The following is a 20,635-nucleotide window of genomic DNA, read 5'->3' on the forward strand; positions in this document are numbered from 1 at the left end:
AAGAATTTTGGGACCTAACTTTTAAAATATGTTTAATTGGTATCATCGATGAAATGCGATTCTATTCCAATACAGTTACAGAGAGAGAGACTAATACTATAGATAAAAGCTACACGTAAAAGTCTCCTGACTAATAGACTATTCTAAGCTGACTAGCTAGTCTAACACCACATATTAAATAACTTATTACAAGAGGAATATAACATAACATTAGACATATTATTCACACACCCCCTCAAGCACAAGGTGGATGTGCTACCACATTGAGCTTGTCACGAAGAAGCTGGAAGCGCGGACCTGGCAGCGGCTTGGTGAAAATATCTGCAAGTTGATCTTTAGTAGACACAAAATTAACAATGAAGTCCCCAGATGCGACTTTGTCTCGGACGAAATGATAATCTATCTCCACATGCTTTGTTCGAGCATGAAAAACCGGATTAGCACAGAGATACGTGGCGCCCAGATTGTCACACCACAGAGTAGACGGCTGACCGGAGTGCAAACCCAGTTCCTGTAGAAGAGACACAACCCACGTAACCTCCACGGAAACATCTGCAAGGGCTTTATACTCTGCTTCAGTAGACGACCTCGCAACTGTACGCTGTTTCCTGGATAACCATGAGATGAGGTTGGTACCGAGGAACATAGCATAACCATTTGTACTCTTTCTGTCAACTGGACACAGCCCAATCCGAATCTGAGAAGGCATGCAGAACAGTCGATGTAGACGGAGATAGACGCAACCCATAGTGTTGAGTACCTTTAACATAACGGAGAACTCGCTTCAGAAGACCCCAGTGATCGTCTGTCGGTGAGTGCATGAACTGACACAGCCTATTAACTGCATAGGATAAGTCGGGACATGTGATTGTTAAATATTGCAAAGCCCCCACAATGCGACGATACTGAGTAGGATTTTCGTATGGTTGATCAGACGGAGAGACGGCTTGAGTGACCGCGGCAGGTGTGACCAATGGCTTACAGTCACTCATACCTGCACGTGTGAGAATATCATCCATGTAACGGCGTTGCGATAGTAGCATTCCACCATTTACCTTCACTGTTTCAATACCCAAAAAGAATCCAGGCGTCCCTAAGTCTCGAATCTTGAATGTTGTGGATAGCTACTTGAGAAGAGTGTCAATAAGCGTAGAATCATTCCCTAGCATGATTATATCATCCACAAACACTAATAAAAAGACCCGAGCTGTACCAGTGGTATAGTGAAAAAGTGATACATCCGTCTTGGATGCTAAAAATCCTGTAGAGAGTAAGAAGTCATGCAACCTCTTGAACCAGGCCCGAGGAGCTTGTTTGAGGCCATACAGAGAGCGCTGGAGATGACAAACGTGATCAGGGTGTGTGGGATCCTCATACCCAGGTGGCTGCTTCATGTATACAGTTTCAGCGAGATGCCCATTTAGGAATGCATTATGAACATCAAGCTGCCGTAAAGTCCAGTTATATGACACAGCAAGAGAAAACAACAACCGGACTGTAGTCGGTTTGACAACGGGACTGAAAGTGTCAAAAAAATCTTCACCGGCAACCTGGTTAAACCCCTTGGCAACAAGCCTTGCCTTGTATCTCTCAACGGACCCATCTGCATTGCGTTTAGTTCTAAATACCCATTTGCATCAAATTATGTTCATATGTGATTTTGCTAGGACTAGCTGCCAAGTATTGTTGTGAAGGAGTGCATTAAACTCCTGGTCCATGGCATCACGCCAATGTGGGTGTCCAACGGCTTGGGAGTAGCAGGTTGGGTCAATAGTGGCACTCAGAGCGTGAAATTCTTCATCCGTACCCTGTGTCATATGTCGTAGGTGCATAGTAAGTGGCACGGGTGGGGCCGGTGGCTTCCTTCGGCGACCCTTTGCCGGTGCCCTAATAGCCAAAGGTGCGGGCTCAGCGGTTAACGGTGCAAGCTCACTAGCCAAGGGTATGGGTTCCGGCTCAACAGATGGTGCAACCATAACTGGTGGTACAGGTTGCGGCACTAAGGTGCCAGCTGCCCAAGGTGCCGAGGGTGTATCTTGTTGCGGTGCGTGCTGCACAACTTTATCTGAAAAAGGAAAAGTAGTTTCGTCAAACCGGACATGACGACATATATAGATTTTTCCAGTTGTTAAGTCCATGCATCTATATCCCTTATAGGACGGTGGGTAACTTAAGAAGACACAAGGGGCGGAGCGATACTCTATCTTGTGGCGATTGTAAGGCCGTAGATAGGGATAGCACCGACACCCGAAGACTCGTAGAAATGTGTATGGTGGGGACGTATTAAAGAAACGCGAGTATGGACTTTGGAACTGTAGAACGGCGAACGGCATGTAGTTGATTAAAGTGGTGGCAGTTTCAAAAGCATAATCTCAGTACTGTAGTGGGACTTTACTTTCAGCGAGTAGAGCTAACCCGGTTTCAACTATGTGTCTATTCCGGCGCTCTACCCGTCTGTTTTGTTCGTGCGTGTAAGCACATGACTGTCTATGGTTTATACCTAGGGATTGAAACGTGTTATGTAGTTTTCGGTATTCGCCCCCAGGTCGGATTGAATTGACTTGATAGAACGCGAGAATTGCCATTCTACCATGACTCGAAAAGACTCAAAACATTTGTATACATCCGTCTTTACCCGTAAAGGATAAAACCAGGTAAAGCGGGAATAATCATCTACAAATAGGAGGAAATATCGAAAGCCAGTACTGGAAATAACGGGAGATGGTCCCCAAACATCTGTGTAAAGTAAATCTAATACATTTGCACTACTAGAATTGACCCTATCTAACGGGAATCGACAAGATTTCCCAAGATGACATGCGGTGCAAACGGCCATTGATTTTGATTTATTGTCAACCGGATACATTTGGAGAATTTTATTTAGGACCCGATTATGTGGGTCGCCAAGTCTGCTGTGCCACATAGCCGGAGTGGTTCGGGAACTTATGAATGCGAAACGTGACCGAGACAGCGGAAGTGTGTATAGCCCTCCAGAAGTGGGTCCTTTAAGCAGGATTGCCCTGGTTATTGAATCCTTCACAAAAAAAGCAATCTTCGTGAAATTCAAAGAATACATTATTTTCGTTAGTCAATCTTTGAACCGAAAGTAATGGGACAGATAATTCGGGAACATGTAATATATTACACAATTTAAGAGATTTAGACACGGATGGAATAGATGCAGAACCAACGCGTGAAATAACCAAACCTGCGCCATTACCGACTCTCAGAACGTCATTCCCGTTGTACTCATCAGAATGAGACATCATTGACGCGTCGGGCGTGGCATGAGCAGATGCTCTAGTATCCGGGAACCAATTTCCAGCTACACTGGTTGTGGATTCATCTCCGGCGACCGTGAGATTAGCCTGGGCAGGCGGCGGAGCGTTGTACCGTTTAAAGCAGTGTACGGCAGTGTGGCCGATGGCGCGACAAATCTGGCACCTCGGTGGATTTCCACGACCATTGCGGCCGCCACGTCCATTCCCGCCACGACGTCCTCGGCCGCGTCCACCACGGGAATTTCCCTCGCCATTGCCGCGTCCGCCACGAGCAGTGTACAGACCGGAATGCGAGACTCCAGAAGCCGGCGCCGGGTAATCATCCGCAAGTATGAACTCTTGCGCCTGTAAAAAGTCCGACAGTTGCGGGATGGTGATAGGATTACCTGAAACTGTTAGCGAAGCTGCCATGGCCCTGAACTCCGGGCGTAAACCCCAGAAAATGAACAAATTCTGTTCGTCTAATGATACCGGCCGGCCAGCGAGCGTCAGGTCTTCGACTAGAAGCTCCGCATGGCCTAGGAACTCTGTCGGCGAACTGTTGCCTTGACGCAACGATTGGAACTGCTCGAGTAAGTTCAGGCAACGCGCACGTGTCGACGATCCGAGAACGGCAGTGATGGACTGCCATACTTCCCGCGACATTTTCCGACCAACGGCCAAGTACATCACCTCTTCCGATAATGATGAAATCAAAAGAGAGAGGATGGACTGGTCTTGCTGCATCCACAACCTGTACGCTGGATTCGCCTGAGGTACGGCAGTGGTGGCGCCGGAATCGTCGGACGGCGGAGGATCAATCATCGGCGATGGGCAGGGAGTTTCTCCGTCTATGTAACCAAGTAGACCCTGTCCCCGGAGAAAGGGCACGAGTTGTGTGCGCCAAAAGAGGAAATTCCGGGATGTGAGTTTGATGGAGACGAAGTGGTGGCTGTAGCTAGGGTGTTTGGGGTGGTGGCCGGCGGTGGTGCGCCGGCGGTTACAGTCCTCTCAGAGGAGTTTGTCGACATTGGAGGAAGAGAAAAGGTGGTCGACGGTAGCGAGATGATCGACGATAGGGAGGGAGAGAAAAGTGGAGGATCTAACCTACGGCTTAGCTGATACCAGATGAAATGCAATTCTATTCCAATACAGTTACAGAGAGAGAGACTAATATTATAGATAAAAGCTACACGTAAAAGTCTCCTGACTAATAGACTATTCTAAGCTGACTAGTCTAACACCACATATTAAATAACTTTTTTTTTTTTTTTGAAAGCTACTGACTCTATTACATATTAAATAACTTATTACAAGAGGAATATAACATAATATTAGACATATTATTCACATCATCAAACTAAAATGTAAGCCAATTGATGAAAATTGGTCAAGCTGAGTGGGACTTTATAAAATCAGGTCTGAGTTTGCTATGAAAACTTAATGCCTAAGCCTAGGCTTGACTCTTGAGTATGTATATGAGGCTACAATTGGTCTTGCGGGCCTGAAGCCTTTTATAAAGTTTTTATCGTATTTTACGATTTTTGAAGCCTCACATAATACAGTTTACAAAAAATATTATGATTTTTGACAGTTTTTATGGTATTATTAAATATCATAATTTCCTATTCGAGTAAAATACAGACAACAATATATAAATGCACATAGTTATACCTATCACTTGTGAGAAAATAAAAGAGTATAATAAATCTATATATATATATATATATATATGTGTGTGTGTGTATTCAAATGAGGACAAGTATATTATAGAGGACTGTGAGGACAGATGTAGTGTGTGCCATTAGCCAGTATGTTGTTTGCATGGCCGAATGAAGTCGTGTGCCACAGTTTGTATGTCGCGTGCTAGTTTTGTTAATTTATAGAGCCTGGGTTCGAAACCTGATGTTTACATTTATTCTTGTGTGCCATTATGTATTAAGTTGTGTGCCTGGTATTAGTTTGCTGTCTGCCCATTATTTGTCCTCACAGTCCTCTATATATTGTTGTCCTCATTTGAACTCAACCCTATATATATATATATATATATATATATATATATATATATATATATATATATATATATATATATATATATATATATATATATATATATATATATATATATATATATATATATATATAAAATAGTTTTTTTACGCGCTTTGTGCGAATGGGATAATGCCCAATAATTATTTTTAAATAAGTATTCCAAAGTATATTAATGCAATATTATATAGGAGATGTTCATGCATAGGTAAATAAATGTTGAATTTGTTTATTTAAATCGGTAATTTAAAGTATATAAATACAAGATAATATATGAGAGATTGATTATAATTGTCACTAAAATAAATGTTTGCAACTTTGTAATAACGTTAGTCTAAATACTTAGTGTTAAAGCGATAGTCTAAATAAATACTACTTTTGGTTTAAATTTCTCTAATTCTTCTTAATTCTTTTTTGGGTAGCATTGTTATTGTTTTCATCTTTAGTAATTGTCCTTTTTTTTTAATATTGGTAGTGTGTCATGTGCAATTAGGTTGCTGGTAGCAGCATAGAGGGATTCATCATGCAATGAGATTATGGTGTAGGAAGTTTTAAATTTGCCTTGATGTGTATATGACTGAGATTTTAGTTGTAATATGAACACTTTAGCGTACAAATACTTATTAATATTTAGTAGTGGTAGTTTTTTTCCTACATGCTTCATGTGTTGTGAGATGTGTGTTGTAGGTTATCATGTGAAAGTATTGAACAAAATATTAATATTTATTATATTTGTATAAAATACTTGGTAAATAAATAAATAAATAAATAAATAAATAAATATATATATATATATATATATATATATATATATATATATATATATATATATATATATATATATATATATATATATATATATAACATGTTTTGTATTATAACTTTGATATTTAATTACAAGATAACGTAAAAAAGAAGACAATGAACAATGTAGTGAATATAATAAATTAATAAATTTGAAGGTAAGGAATCTTTGAATTGTAGAAAATAAAAATAATATAACTAATGAAATTATATTTCTTTTAAATTTTTTTTATAATGAATAATTTTTTTTAAATAAAGCATTATAGACATCTAATTGAATGCTTTTTTTTTTTTAAATAAAGCTTATAGACATCTAATTGAATGCTATGTATTTAGTCGAGCTAATTATTTGACCAAAGTTTATGTTAAATTTTATATTATATATTTTTAATACATTTTAACATATTCATAATATATGTTTAACAATTATGCCAACTATACTTGGGATGAGACTATACTTGGGATGAGGTTCGAACCTAAGACCTTATATAAATTATTAAGAGTATGTTAAGAATAATAAATAGTTAACGGTGATATTAGTTTTTTTTTTTTAAATGAAAAAATTGCTATATATCTAGACAAAAAAATATAGTTTCCATACAAATGAATAAGGATAGCAATTCATTTCTATAACTGAGTTGTTAGAGAACGAGCACATTTGCCTAATTTACGAAAATACTAAACGATGATAAATAAAATCTTCAAAGTTATAGCACCACATGCGTACATCTAAACATTAGCTATTAATTTGAGCAATTATTTGCACAAATACAAGCTATGATAACATCAAAATATATAAACGATCCAAACCATATCTTTAATTGCACTATATAATATTTGATGTTCTAATTTAAATAATTATATTTCGATTCATATATTCTTAATATATTACAAAAAATTCATTCCGTGTATCGCACGGGTGCAAATACTAGTGTAATTAAAGAAATTTTCTTTATGAGATATTCACATTTTTAATCGTTAAATTATTTCTTATCTTGAAATGTAATTTCTTAATTTTTAAGTAAGCAAATGTGATCCTTCAATATTTGTTGAAGTTGTCAATTTTGTCCTTCAATCTAATAGAATTGATGGACAAATTGGCAACTTCATTGAAAATTATAAAACCAATTTTGTTTACTTAAGAGTCGGAGGAACTACATTCCAAATGAAAATAATTAACACAATCAAAGTGTGATTTTTCTATCTGTTATTAAAGAAGTTTAATAATTATGATATAAATTTTGTTAATCTTTGACACAAAATATTAGATATTGTTTAAATTTTTTTATTAGTACATCTAAGGAATTCATGATCAAACTTCTTAAAGTCATGAGGGTTGATTATATAATTGTTTTTCTCTATTGCGATAAATTATTGTGTGGATTGGATCCACCCATCAATAATTGCTCTTTAACGATTAGTCTCATAACAAAAAATTAAAACTATATGTTCTAAAATAAATTACCTTTCTTTCATTTATTTCATTTAATATGAAAAAACAATTTACATAATATTTATTATGAGAAAAAAAAAAGGAGAAATCTATGATTAAATAAATGCATTAAGGCTCTACTTTGTAAAGCTTATGGCTTAAATATATACAATATTTTTGTAAAAAAGGAGTATCAGGCACTAAGCATTATTATACTTTCCTATTGTTTATATCTAGTTCGGTTAGACGACTAAAGTTATTCATAATTTAATTTTTTATAATATTAAGGTTATTAGTAATATATAAAATTTATATATTTAAAAATAATATTAAAAGTATTATTTTTTTTTTGAAAGGTATTAAAAGTATTATTAAACACACACACACACACAAAAACTAAACAAAAATAAGTAAAATGAAATTGTTGGTTTGATCGAAATAATAAATATTAAAACAGATCAAATGTAACAGATGAAATATTAAGTTATTGTAATGTAATCATTTTGGACACACATTTGAAGGGGCCGGGGTGGTCAATTGCTTAACATGTATACTGTAACGTACAGGAACGTAACCAACAATAATATATATATATATATAATCTGTATTTATTCATGAAATATGCTCGTAGTATAAATAGAAGTGATCTTCATCCTTTTGCTTCGTTCAATCCCAAACAGCAGCTAGCAATTTCTCTCAAGAAGAGCGCGCATGGAGTTGTTGTAAGTCTTTGTTTCCTTTTCTTCTGTGTATATATATTCTAATACATACATTCTCATTCTTTGTTGAATTAGGCCATTAAGGGTCAAGTCTGATTCTTAAAAAATGTGACTAATTATAGCTTTTGGATAAGTGATTCTAAAGATGGATAAGATTATTCTTTGACAAGCTAATTAAGGAAGAGTAGTGCAGATCGATATGTCTTCCTCAACGATGAGAGTACAGTGCAGGATATGCCATGGTGAAGATTTGGATTCAAATATGGAGGTTCCATGCTCTTGCCGGGGTACCTTAAAGGTAGGTAGATTTGTACGTGGAACTAATTGTTAAGCTAGCTAGCTTATTTTAATTCCCTCGCCCAACTTCTCATATATAATCTATTGTTTTTAACTTTACTTACATAAGTGCAAATCAAATTTATTTGGAGCTTAATCATATTAATTAATTTATTTTGGACAGTTTCAGTACGCACATAGGGGATGTGTCCAAAGCTGGTGCAATCGGAAAGGTGACACTGTGTGTGAGATTTGTCACCAGGTAATTAAGTATTTTTTTATTTGTTAGACCAGGAAATGTCCTAAGTAGATCTTAATTATAGGATGTACTCTAAATCTAAATGTATCACTGTAAATCTAATGGAGATTATTGTTAACACATTCTATTAATTACATGAAGCCCAAACAATGAGTTTATGGTTTTAAGCTGATCGGAGTGGATTCATGTTTAAATCTTATTTTTTCATTCTTTTATTTATTTTAATTTTTTTTCGAGTTAATAACTGAAATAGTCCCTTGACTATACTGTAATTACCAATTTAGTCCTTGACTACTATTTTTACCCGATTAAGTCCTCAACTATGCACTCTTTACCCAATTTAATCTTCCGTTAATTGACCTGTTTGTTGACTGTTAAAATTGAGGGCAAAAGTGTAACTTTGTAAGCTCTCTTCCACCTTCCCCATTTAGCAGCCCAAACCTCCGCAAATGAAACTCCGCAGGTTTCATATTCTTCTCCAATTGCGCTGTTCATGTTGTCAGCAGCTCCAACAAAAGAAAACATGATAAAGCTCCTAGAAAAATCCATGAGGCTGAGAGGGAGCCAAGCGATAAAGTTCCTAGACAAATCCACAAGGCGGAGAGGGAGAAACAGAAGCGTGATAGTATGAATGTGCTATTCGCAGAGCTAGCCAAAGTTTTGAATCCATCTCATCAGAATTATGGAAAGGCTTGCATATTAAAAGAAACGATGCGGTTAGTGAGGGAACTAATTGTGCAGGTTGATAATCTCAGAAAGGAGAACACTGCTCTTAATTCAGAATCTCATTACATGACTGTTGAGAAGGATGAGCTGAAATAAACGAAACAATTCGTTCCCAAACTACCAACATTGATAACAATACTTCTCCGCCACAGCTGACAGAGGACCATCTTAGAACAATTATACATGATTATGCATCATCCTCAGCTGCAGCTACCGGACCCGTTTTGGTTGTGCCTTTACACAATGACCTTCAAATGTACAGCAAGACTAACAACGTAGAGGCTTTGCAAAACCTCCCACCCAGTGTGAGTAGACCTCGCCCACGATACCCATCACCCTCGGATTCATGGCCATCTCGTGTGCTCAATGTGGCATCAAGCACAACAGAGGATAGAACCACATTGTTGCATGAGCTATTACGATCATCACAGTGACCCTGCAACTCCATGTGTAGTTGATTATTCGGTCTCAGGAATCTCTAATTGCTCAACTGATTAGTGTAAATGTGGTTATCGTTCTTGATTTCTTTCGGTTTTAATTGGGTTGCTTTCTTAAAAAAAAAAAAAAAAAAAAAAAAAAAAGGTGGAGCTCACCGGACGGGCATATCACGGAGATCGTGTATAAGGGCGTGCATAATTACCCGAAAGCTCAGGCGACGAGTCTCCGGTGATCGCCGCCGTCGTTAGGAGCGGAAAGCTGTTCGTCGGAGACGATGGGCCAAGGGGGCGGATCTTCTTGTTTCAAAACTCAGGCTCCGATTTGGGCGAACATTTAGCACTATAGCAGTATGCCGGAAAGAACAACATTGGCGTCGAGCAGTGATCTGACGGCGGAGATTTGCGATCTGTTGTCTTTGTTGACGACGAGATCGGTGGCGGCGGCCATGAGTGGGTTTGAATCGACAGCAACCCCTGAACCTTCATCTACACGGGTACTAGTCAAGACTGTGATGATAATGAAGATTACACTTTTGTCCTCAACTTTAACGGTCAACAAACATACAACTTAACAGAGGATCAAGTTGGGTAAAAATTGTATAGTTGAGGACTTAATTGAGTAAGAATAATAGTTGAGAACTAAATTGGTAATTACGTTATAGTCGAGGGACCATATTGATTATTAACTCTTTTTTTTTTTCTTGACTTTCTTTAACTGTAATGTAGCCTTTCCAGCCAGATTATACAGCACCTCCCCCCCCCCCCCCCCCCCTATTCGTCGCTATGGGAGCCTTCCTAGCCTCTTAAGGTGATCAATTAGGTTTCCTACTTTACATCTGATGTAATCTCAATTACACATATTTTTATTGGTTATTTGGTTCATTTTGGAAGCTTAAATTCAATGGATTGGCATGTCCAACGCCTTTTCCCTTGCTTTCTCATTAAAATATGGTTTTACACTTGCTTTGAATGTTTTACTGTGTTTGGTAGTATTTTAAAGTCATTTCAGGATTAATGCAAAGGCAAGGAAGGCTGTCCAAGCAAAAGCGGAGTCAAAATGAAGTAAGAAGGAAGTCAACGGCGATTCGACGCGTCGAGAAATTCCAGTAGCGATGTCTGGGCTGAAATCGAAGGCTCGACGCGTCGAGAATTCACTACTAGAAATTATAAAATTTCAGACCACCTGAAAGTAATCTTAAATCAAGTCGAAAGCAAAAAGTGATCGGAAATAGCAACAAAGGTTTTTCCGGATACCAAAAGTGGTCGGAACAAGGCTTTCGATCGACTTGATTTAAGATTACTTTAAGGTGGTCAGAAATTTCATAATTTCCAGTACGCACATTGAAGAAAGCATCGAAGGCTCGACGCGTCGAGGTCGCGAATTCTAGATCTTTCCAAAGGCGCGAAGACTTCCCAAATTGCCCCCAATTCAGCTTCTACTATATAAATACCCCTTTCTATCAACCCTAGAGACCAGACCGCGATTTTGGAGACAAGAACAGAGCAAATTCAAGAGGAACAAGATCAAGATCTACAATCAGCCTTGGAGAAATCGTTAGGAAGATTCGGGAGAATTCTTTCCCTATTTCTTTTACTTCAATCCTTGTTTTGTTTATTCTTGATTTTGATTTGAATGTTATTATGGCCATGAGTGGCTAAAACACCTTAGGGATTTCTGGGTGAATGTATTTATGAACCTATGTGCCAAGAGCTTAATTTCTTTAATATATTTATGACAGTTTTTATTACTTGTGTGGCAATCGCGTATTTGAATGTTGTTGCTAGTAATTAAAGGTCTAAATTGCTTGCTTCATAGCCATATCCATGTCTGAACGGGAGTTAGGCATAAATTAGGGCACACTCGTTTGCACTTGACTGTTGTGCCTTGAGAAAGGGCAATTTTGTTAGGGAATTTAATTAATAATTATTGCCAGTTCGAGGGATGGTAGTAATTAGGAATTAACGAATGTCGTTTCTTGTTCTTATTGAGTGTTTGTCGCACGGGAGTGGATAATTACCAGGGATTGAGATTACGAGAGTAATTCAATTCCACATCTGCATTCTCACACAGGTCTAAATATGAATTAAATATTACATCTTTGATTGGCACTAGGGGATTAAACACTTAGATCCCAGAAATTCTATTTTGCTATTCTGTCTTCATCAATCTGCTTAGTTATTTATTTTCTCGCTTGCAATTGCCAAAATCATATGATTTGTTAGGACTAGCTTCACGTGAATAGTCTAGTAGCTAGTGCTTAGTACCCCACTTCCCTGTGGATCGACTACCAGTACTCCGGGTATTTATTTGTTTGCAAATTTACTACAATCAATATCTCATCTTCAGCATATATATATGCCAAGCTTCTTTAATATCATATATTTGTATACTCGTATTTATAAATTTAATTTGTTGTTTATATCTATCAGGGAAGGTATGATAGTTCCAAGGAGACACTCGAGTAATCGGCCAAATCCGTTTACCGCGCGGATAAGAGGTAGAGCAGCAAAATGGGAATGATTCATCATCTAATTCTTGAATATATATATATATATATATATATATATATATATATATATATATATATATATAATCATCATTATATATTGTTTTCTATATTTCAATCTTAAGAAGACTTAATTTGGTCAATTTTGTTTTAAATCAGATCAATTCCTTGTATTCCTAGCTACTTGGATACAAATTTCTTGAATTTAATTTTCTTAAAAGAACATGCATGCCATCCTAGCTTGTTTATGCATGGTTTGAAGCTCCCGTCCCATCCTTTAATTTCTTAAAAGATCAGAGAATGCGAAAGTCCAAATTAAAGGACAGAGTGACACACACACACACCCATATATATATATATATATATATATATATATATATATATATATATATATATATATAGGGTATGCATAAATGCACCACACAGTATTCGAAAATACACCATGGTGTATTATTATTATTATTTTATGTGGTGCATTTTTTGGCATTTCATTCTGGTGTATTCTCGAACACTGGTGCATTTATGCATAGCTAATAGTGTAAGCCGCACTGACTGCACGGGAAGACATGTTCTCGCACGAACCAATATATATATATATATATATATATATATATATATATATATATATATATATATATATATATATATATATATATATATTATTTATTTATTTATTTATTTATTTTGCGTGTAGCATTATTCAATATTGTTTTGTCCTCCCTAAACATATCGATCCATGCCTTAGAGACTATAATGCCGTCGAGCTTCTCTTCTCTTTTGTGTAATCCAAGGTTTCTCTGGATTTAATTAGCCCAAGTATATCAACATGTAACTTTTTTGTCTCTCAACAAAATTTGTTATTTTATTATCATTAAAAAATTTAAATTTTATTATTAATTTCTGAAAATTTTTAAAAAGATAATAAGGCGTCGGTATTGAGATTCATTAAGTGGATTTTAAAAATATCCACCCTTTGTGGGTCAAGAGTAGGGATGAGTGGAGGAAGTATAAAGGTGAGTTGGGTGGTGGATGCATGTAGTCATCCTAGACCCACCCCCAAATACATTATCATCCTATAAATAGATGCACACATAATTAGTCAAGTAATTTGTGTTCAGATGACATATAGTGATATTTTTCATATGAGAGGTCATAAGATCAAATCTCAGTGGAGGCATTGTTGACTCTTTGTGTTTCAATAGGTTAAGAAAGTATGTTTGAATATATATTACAATGTAATAGAGTCACTAGAATTAAAAAAAAAAAATGCACATAATTATATTATACATATCATTTCTAGAAATTAAAATGTACCTAACTTTCACAAATGACCCAATAGTTTGATTATTAAGTTTCTTAATTAAAAATAAACTTATAATAAACAAAAAAAAAAAAAAAAACAAAACAAAACAAAACAAAAAAAAACCTATATTAGGTGCATCTTACAATGATTGCATAATTATACATACCACTTGCGTTAAAATTAAAGAGGTGTAATAATAAATGAAATTAAATAGTTTTCTTTATAGTATGATTACATTTTTAGTCATCTTGAATTGTAATTCCTTTTTTTTTTTTTTTTAAATGGGTCCTTCTTTTTCAATTGGCCCATATGCCCATCTCACAATCTAAGGTGAATTATATTGTGGATTATGATTTACATTTGGGCAAATTATATCATGCATGGGGATGCATAATTTATTGTACACTCTGGCCAAAACGACGTCGTTTCTCGTTTCTGCCGTTAACTTCTAAAATTAAAAAAATTCTCTGTTTCGGATTATAGAATTGTATAGTAGAATACACATAAACTTCTAACATAATACACATAATCTAACATAATACATAATACATAATACACATAAACTCTTAATATAATACACATAAACACGATTATTAAAAAAAAAACTGTAACGAGATTGGACGGACGGAACGGTGTCCATCGCATTAACTCTCCACACGCCTTATAAAAACAACGTCGTTTTGGGCCAGGGCGCATGATGCATTATGCGCCGTGATGCACGATATAACGATTGTCACATTTGTGGATCATGAATAAAAGTACATTTTTAATATATATTTTTTTTGAGAAAGTACATTTTCAATATATTAAATATAAATTATTTGTATACTTAAGATTCATTATTTTGTAATATAACAAATAATGTACATTTAAAAAAAAATAAACTTTTAGTGTATTAAAAATATATTTTCAGTATAATAAAAATGTTCCTTATATTAGTGATTCACCTTACAAGATGAACTATAATCCATGCTATAATAATTGACAATGTAATCAAATTGACAACTTGAGCAAAAATTTAACAAATCATATTTGTTTCCATAAGAATCGAAGGACTAGCACATTTTAAAATTGAAAATAATTTAAAATAAGTGTGATTTTTCATTACCAGGACTATGTGGTCTAATGGTATTCGGGTTGGACTTCCATTTGGAAGGTTGTAAGTTCGAGCCTCGGTGGAGGCGTTATTAGCTCTCTGTGTTTCAGTAGGTTGAGAAAGTATATGAACATATACTACAATGTAATAGAGCTAGTAGCATTCAAAAAAAAAAGTGTGATTTTTCATTCTTTTATTAAAGAAGATTACAAATTTTCATATAAATTTTGTTAATCTTTGACCCAAAATATTGGATATTGTTTATTGTTTTTCATCAGTACACCTAATTAAGGACATGGTGATCAATCAATATCCTTGAACTTCAATATAAGTATAATAAAAATAAAATCTAATTGGATATCGAAAATAAAATAAAATAAAACCTTGACTATGTAATTTTTGTCAATTTTGGTCACTCTGACCAAATTGCCGGCCAAATTTCGTCAGAAAATTTTTATAGTTAAAATAATGAGGTATTTTAGTCATTTTACCTCTCATTTCTTTCTCCCCCATTTTTTCACCGGATCTACTGAAAATTTCGGCGGAGAAGACATTCACCGACCTCGGTTTCTAGAGGGTCCAATCGCGACCTGGCCACCATCGGACCCAGTCCGAGACACCTTCTTCCAGTTTGCAGACTTGGACGATGATATCATGCTCGACGACGTCGTAGGACACTTCAACCACTACGCCCTCACTGACACTGCCATGCAACCGGTCAACTTGACCATAAGTCGGCGACCCATTTCCACGTTTCCGTTGATTCTGACTTCTTCGATGGTCTGGAGTTTGGTGTTTTGTCGACTGTCGACAACAGAGCACACACCCCGCTCTCGTCGGAGAAGATGGCGAAATGGGGGAGAAATAAAATAGATGTAAAAAGACTAAAATACCCTCATTATTTTAACTATAAAAGTTTTCCAGCGAAATTTGGTCGGAGTGACCAAAATTGACAAAAATTGCATAGTCAAGGTATACTAAATTGACACTTTTAAAAGTCGGGGACTGAAATTAACAACACCCCTATAGTCATAGAACCAAAATTAAAATTTTCCTCAAATACACATAGTTATAGCTACCACTTCATTCACTTGTGAGAAATTAAAAGAGGTATAATAATACATGTAATCAAAGAATTTCCTTTATGGGATAGTCTCATTTTTAATCTTCAAACCTTTTTTTTTTTTAATCTTTAAATGTAATTTCTTAAGTCTGAAGTAAATAATGTTACATGTAACTTGTGACGGATTGAATTTATTACGGAGTATTTTTTTTTTTTTGAAAATGAATTTATTACGGAGTATATTTTAATAATTTAGACACATTTGAAGGGGTCGAGGTGGTCAATTGCCAAAACAAACTGTAACCTACACGAACCAACTGTGTATATATATAATCTGTATTTTATACACGAAATCTGGAGTACTGGTATAATAGCAGTGATGGATTCTTTTGATTCGTTCCCAAACAGAGATTTCTCTGAAGAAGAGAAGGGAGTTTTTGTAAGTCTTAATTTCTTTCCAGTTCTTCTGTGTATATTCTAATAAATTCCATCTTCATTGAGTTAATTCTTTGTTTGTTATGGACTTATAACTTAATTTTCATTCTAAAGATCATTCTTTGGCCCCTGGGTTTGCTTCATTCTTTGGTCTTTCTGCTTTCTCCAAGGAATCGAAAACTGCAGATATGGCTTCAAGCAAGATGGTAGAGTGCAGAATATGGAGACTCCTTGCTCTTGCCGTGGTACCTTGAATTGAAGGTTTGTGAGCTTTTTTCATTTTTTTTTAAAAATAAAATCTAAAATTTTCAATTTCACTCGACTATATCATGTACTCTATGAACTTTCTTGAGCGTGTTTAATTTATTTTCCCCAACTGTTGGGCTAAGGCGACTAATGGCCGATAAAAGATAAGTCCAACACTCTGAATCTTGAAAATGTGTTACGGTATAAAGAAATAAAACTGTATATCCACTATTAAAAATAGATTTTGATCCTAACACCAACTTATCATAGTCTACTGTTTTAATGTATTCAAATAGGAGAAGATTTTGGAATTTCGACTACTACTTTATCTCTGAGTGCTTAATTAGCTTTCATAAGGATCTAGTGTTTCAAGTACCCATAAAATAATCAATATATATAGATAATTCTGAATTCGACACATTATTCTTAATTAGATTGTTTTTGTTTTGGGCGGTTTCAGTACGCACATAGGGCATGTGTGCAAAGGTGGTGCAATGAGAAAGGTGACACTGTGTGTGAGATTCGTCACCAGGTAACTAAGTTCTGTTTTTGTTAGATAATGAGATGTCCCGAGTAAGGTCTAATTATAGTTTATAAGAAATACTTTGAGCATGCTCAGACTAATTTCCATTCACATCAAAATTAAACTCTTTTTTGCTTTTGTTCACGTCTTCAGTCCAAATGTATCATTGTAAATCTAATAGAGATTATTGTTAACACTTTCTATTACTTGAAGCCCAAAGAATACCCATTTTAAAGTTTTAATTCGAGGTGGATTGGTGTTTAATAAAATTTTCTCTTTTTTACTTGCTTTTATTTGTTTCACTGCAGCCTTTCAAGCCTGATTATACAACACCTCCCCGTGTTCATCGCTATGGGAGCTTAAGGTAATCAATTAGGTTTCATACTTTACATCTTTAGCATGCCAAGCTTCTTTAATATACGTAGTATTATATTATATTTATTAAGCATTTAATTTGGTATTTATTATATCAGGACAAGTAGGGTAGTTACAAGGTTAGACGTGAGTAGATCTCGTCCGTTTGCAGCATGGTTAAGAGAGCAGAATGGGAATGATTCATCTAATTCTTGAATATTAATGACGGTAAATAAGTTACCAGATACTATGTATTTAGAAAGTAATCAAAGTTGTTATTGCTTAGAGTGTTGAGTATGGTATAAGAATTAGAACCCGTCCTTGCCTATTGAAAGGTTTCCTATTTATACTAATGTCTGCAACGTCTTTATGCTCAAATAACGGTTTCATAGCAATGAAGAGACGAACCTACATTGGGTATGATCTTCACCATAATTACTCCCTCTTGAATAGGTCGGTGGAGTAAATGTCTCCGTTACGTGACCCTTGGTTTCTTCAAGTGATTCTGGGTCGGGTGCCTACCAAATATAAGTATACCGTCAAATATAATATAATCATCATTGTTTTCGGTATTTCAATCTTAAGAAAAATTAATTTGGTTAATTTTGTTTAAAATTTGATGAATTCCTGGTATTCCTAGTTCACTGCAAATTTCTTGAACTTTATTTTTAGCAAGACACTCACTGACTAAGTGTCCTTTTTAAAAAATGAAAAATAAAAAAATTATAGATGCAAGTTATTTCTTATGTGTTTCTTATACCCTTGCTTTTACATCTCTTTTTATAATATTTGGGCCTGGTAAAATAGAGATATTATACAATTTTTGTAATTTTTCTTAAAGGATTTCTTTTTTGATTTATGAGTTATTACTTTTTTTTGAAGCAAAACAAACAGATCTTCATTCAACATTCAATAAACCAACGATACAATCAGGTGGGTTGGTAACTCACACACCTGAGCCAGCCACAGAACCGGTTGCCCTAGCTAGCACATGAGCTACACGATTCGCTGATCTCCTAACATGAGAAACACAGACGTTCCCCATGGTCTTAGCAATAGCACGACATTGCTTAACAATAGCTCCTACATAAGAAAAATCAACATTGCAAGAATTGAAAGCGTTACAAAAATTCAAACAGTCTGATTCAAGAACAATATTGTCAAAGCCTTGGCCTTTAAGCCACGAAAGAGCCTCCTTAGCTGCCAGCGCCTCCGCCACAAAAGGATCTCCAACACCTCCCAAGCGCCCGCTTTTTGCCGAAAGGAACCTCCTACCGTGCTCCCGGACAACGGCTCCATACCCCGCTATATCCCCAAACAAAGCTGCGTCGATATTACATTTGACAGACGCAATCGAGGGGGGGGGGGGGGGGGGGGGGCGCCCAGCTCACAGTGGCTGTCGAGCCTCCAGCCGACCGCTCCAGAGCCGTATAAGTCTCCTTCCACAGCCTCTGTAGATATCGTACCTGCTCACGCGCTGCCATGACATTCGGCGATTTATTTTCCCACACTGCGGCGTTGCGAGACTGCCACACCACCCAGAAGATAGCTGCCATTCTTACTCCCATATCTGCTGTGTGGATGCGGAACATAGAGTCCATGAACTCCGGTAGATGCCTCCCAAACAGTACATCTCCTGTATCCCAAACACTTAACGCAAACCTGCAGGAGCAAAAAAGATGCTCTATAGTTTCCGTCACCATCCCACAAAGAGGGCAACCACCACCAATCCACACTTGCTTCTTTCTCAGATTATCCCGGACTGGTAGAATATCCCGAGCACATCTCCATAAAAAATTCTTTACCTTAGGTGGTACACTTAGCGACCAAAGAGATTTCCAACCCTGAAAACCTCCAGGCATCGCAGGTTGTTCCGCATGTTCCGTCAACAACCGGTAGCCATGTTTAACAGTATAACACCCCCGTATATCCCCAATCCACCTCCAACAGTCCTGCAGCTGAACGTTCACCGGTGTGGCTAGTATGCGGGCCACATCGGCAGGTAAAAAGATATCTCGGATCACGTCCTCGTCCCAAACCCCACGATCCGTGAGAAGGCCTCGGACTTTGGCAATGCCTAGCTGTGGAATGTAGGGGGTTTGCAGAGGCTGATGTGTGGTGTCCGAAAGCCAGTTCCAACCCCAAATCGAGGTGCTCGAGCCATCACCAATTCGACGGGCAACCCCCAGCTGGAGGACTCACTTTCCAGCTAGGATGCTTCGCCAGACAAAGCTCGGATTGGTGCCTATCTGGGCTCCCATAAAATCAGTATGAGGAAAATACCGGGCTTTAAGCAGACGGCAAACAAGTGAATTAGGATTAATCAATAATCTCCATCCCTGCTTGGCTAATAGAGCCAAGTTAAACTCGTGCAGTTGTTTAAAGCCTAGTCCACCTTTTGACTTAGGCCTGCACAATTTGTCCCAACTAAACCAATGGATTCCACGGCTCCCGGAGCCGCCGCCACCCCACCAGTAGCGATTAAACATCTTCTCAAGGGTGTCACAGACACGACGTGGCAACAAAAAGACGGACATGGTGAAAATTGGGAGGGATTGGGCTATACTTTTGAGCAACACTTCCTTACCCGCACGCGATAAGAAACGATGCTGCCAGGCCCCAATGCGACCACGAATGTTCTCCTCAATATAACGGAAAACAGCTGTTTTGTTGCGCCCAAGCGTTGATGGAAAGCCCAAGTACCGTCCCAGGTCCATCGACTCACGGACCCCGATGATACCCGAGACCATAGCCCTCACTTGGACCGATGTGTTATGGCTGTAGACTGCACTTGATTTATCAAAGTTAATCAATTGCCCTGACGCCATATTGTAATTGTCCAAGCATTGCTTAATATGCAATGCTTCCTGTTGGGTAGCCCTGAAAAAGAGTAAACTATCGTCAGCGAAAAACAAGTGAGAGATGGACGGAGCCCCCCGGGCCACCCTCACTCCATGAATATCCCCTCTGGCTTCTGCTTGTTGTAACAGGACAGAAAAACCTTCGGCACATATGATAAAAAGATACGGGGACAGCGGGTCCCCCTGTCGAATCCCCCGAGAAGGGCACACCTGCCCCACTGGCATCCCATTGACTAAGACAGAGTACCGAACGGTCATGACGCAAGTCATAACCAAATCCACCCA

General features: G+C 37.0%; 1 long non-coding RNA gene across 1 annotated transcript in view; it reads left to right on the plus strand.

Moving 5' to 3' along the window:
• Positions 1-17,500, plus strand: part of LOC109157020 — a 95,269-nt gene extending 77,769 nt beyond the window's left edge. The window contains exon 3 of the long non-coding RNA XR_002050154.1: positions 17,444-17,500. This is a non-coding gene — a long non-coding RNA (uncharacterized LOC109157020). The remainder of the gene's footprint in view (positions 1-17,443) is intronic.
• Positions 17,501-20,635: the final 3,135 nt, after the last annotated feature.

Source organism: Ipomoea nil, unplaced genomic scaffold, assembly GCF_001879475.1.
Source record: "Ipomoea nil cultivar Tokyo-kokei standard unplaced genomic scaffold, Asagao_1.1 scaffold0298, whole genome shotgun sequence".
In the NCBI taxonomy this organism is placed as follows: Eukaryota; Viridiplantae; Streptophyta; class Magnoliopsida; order Solanales; family Convolvulaceae; genus Ipomoea; species Ipomoea nil.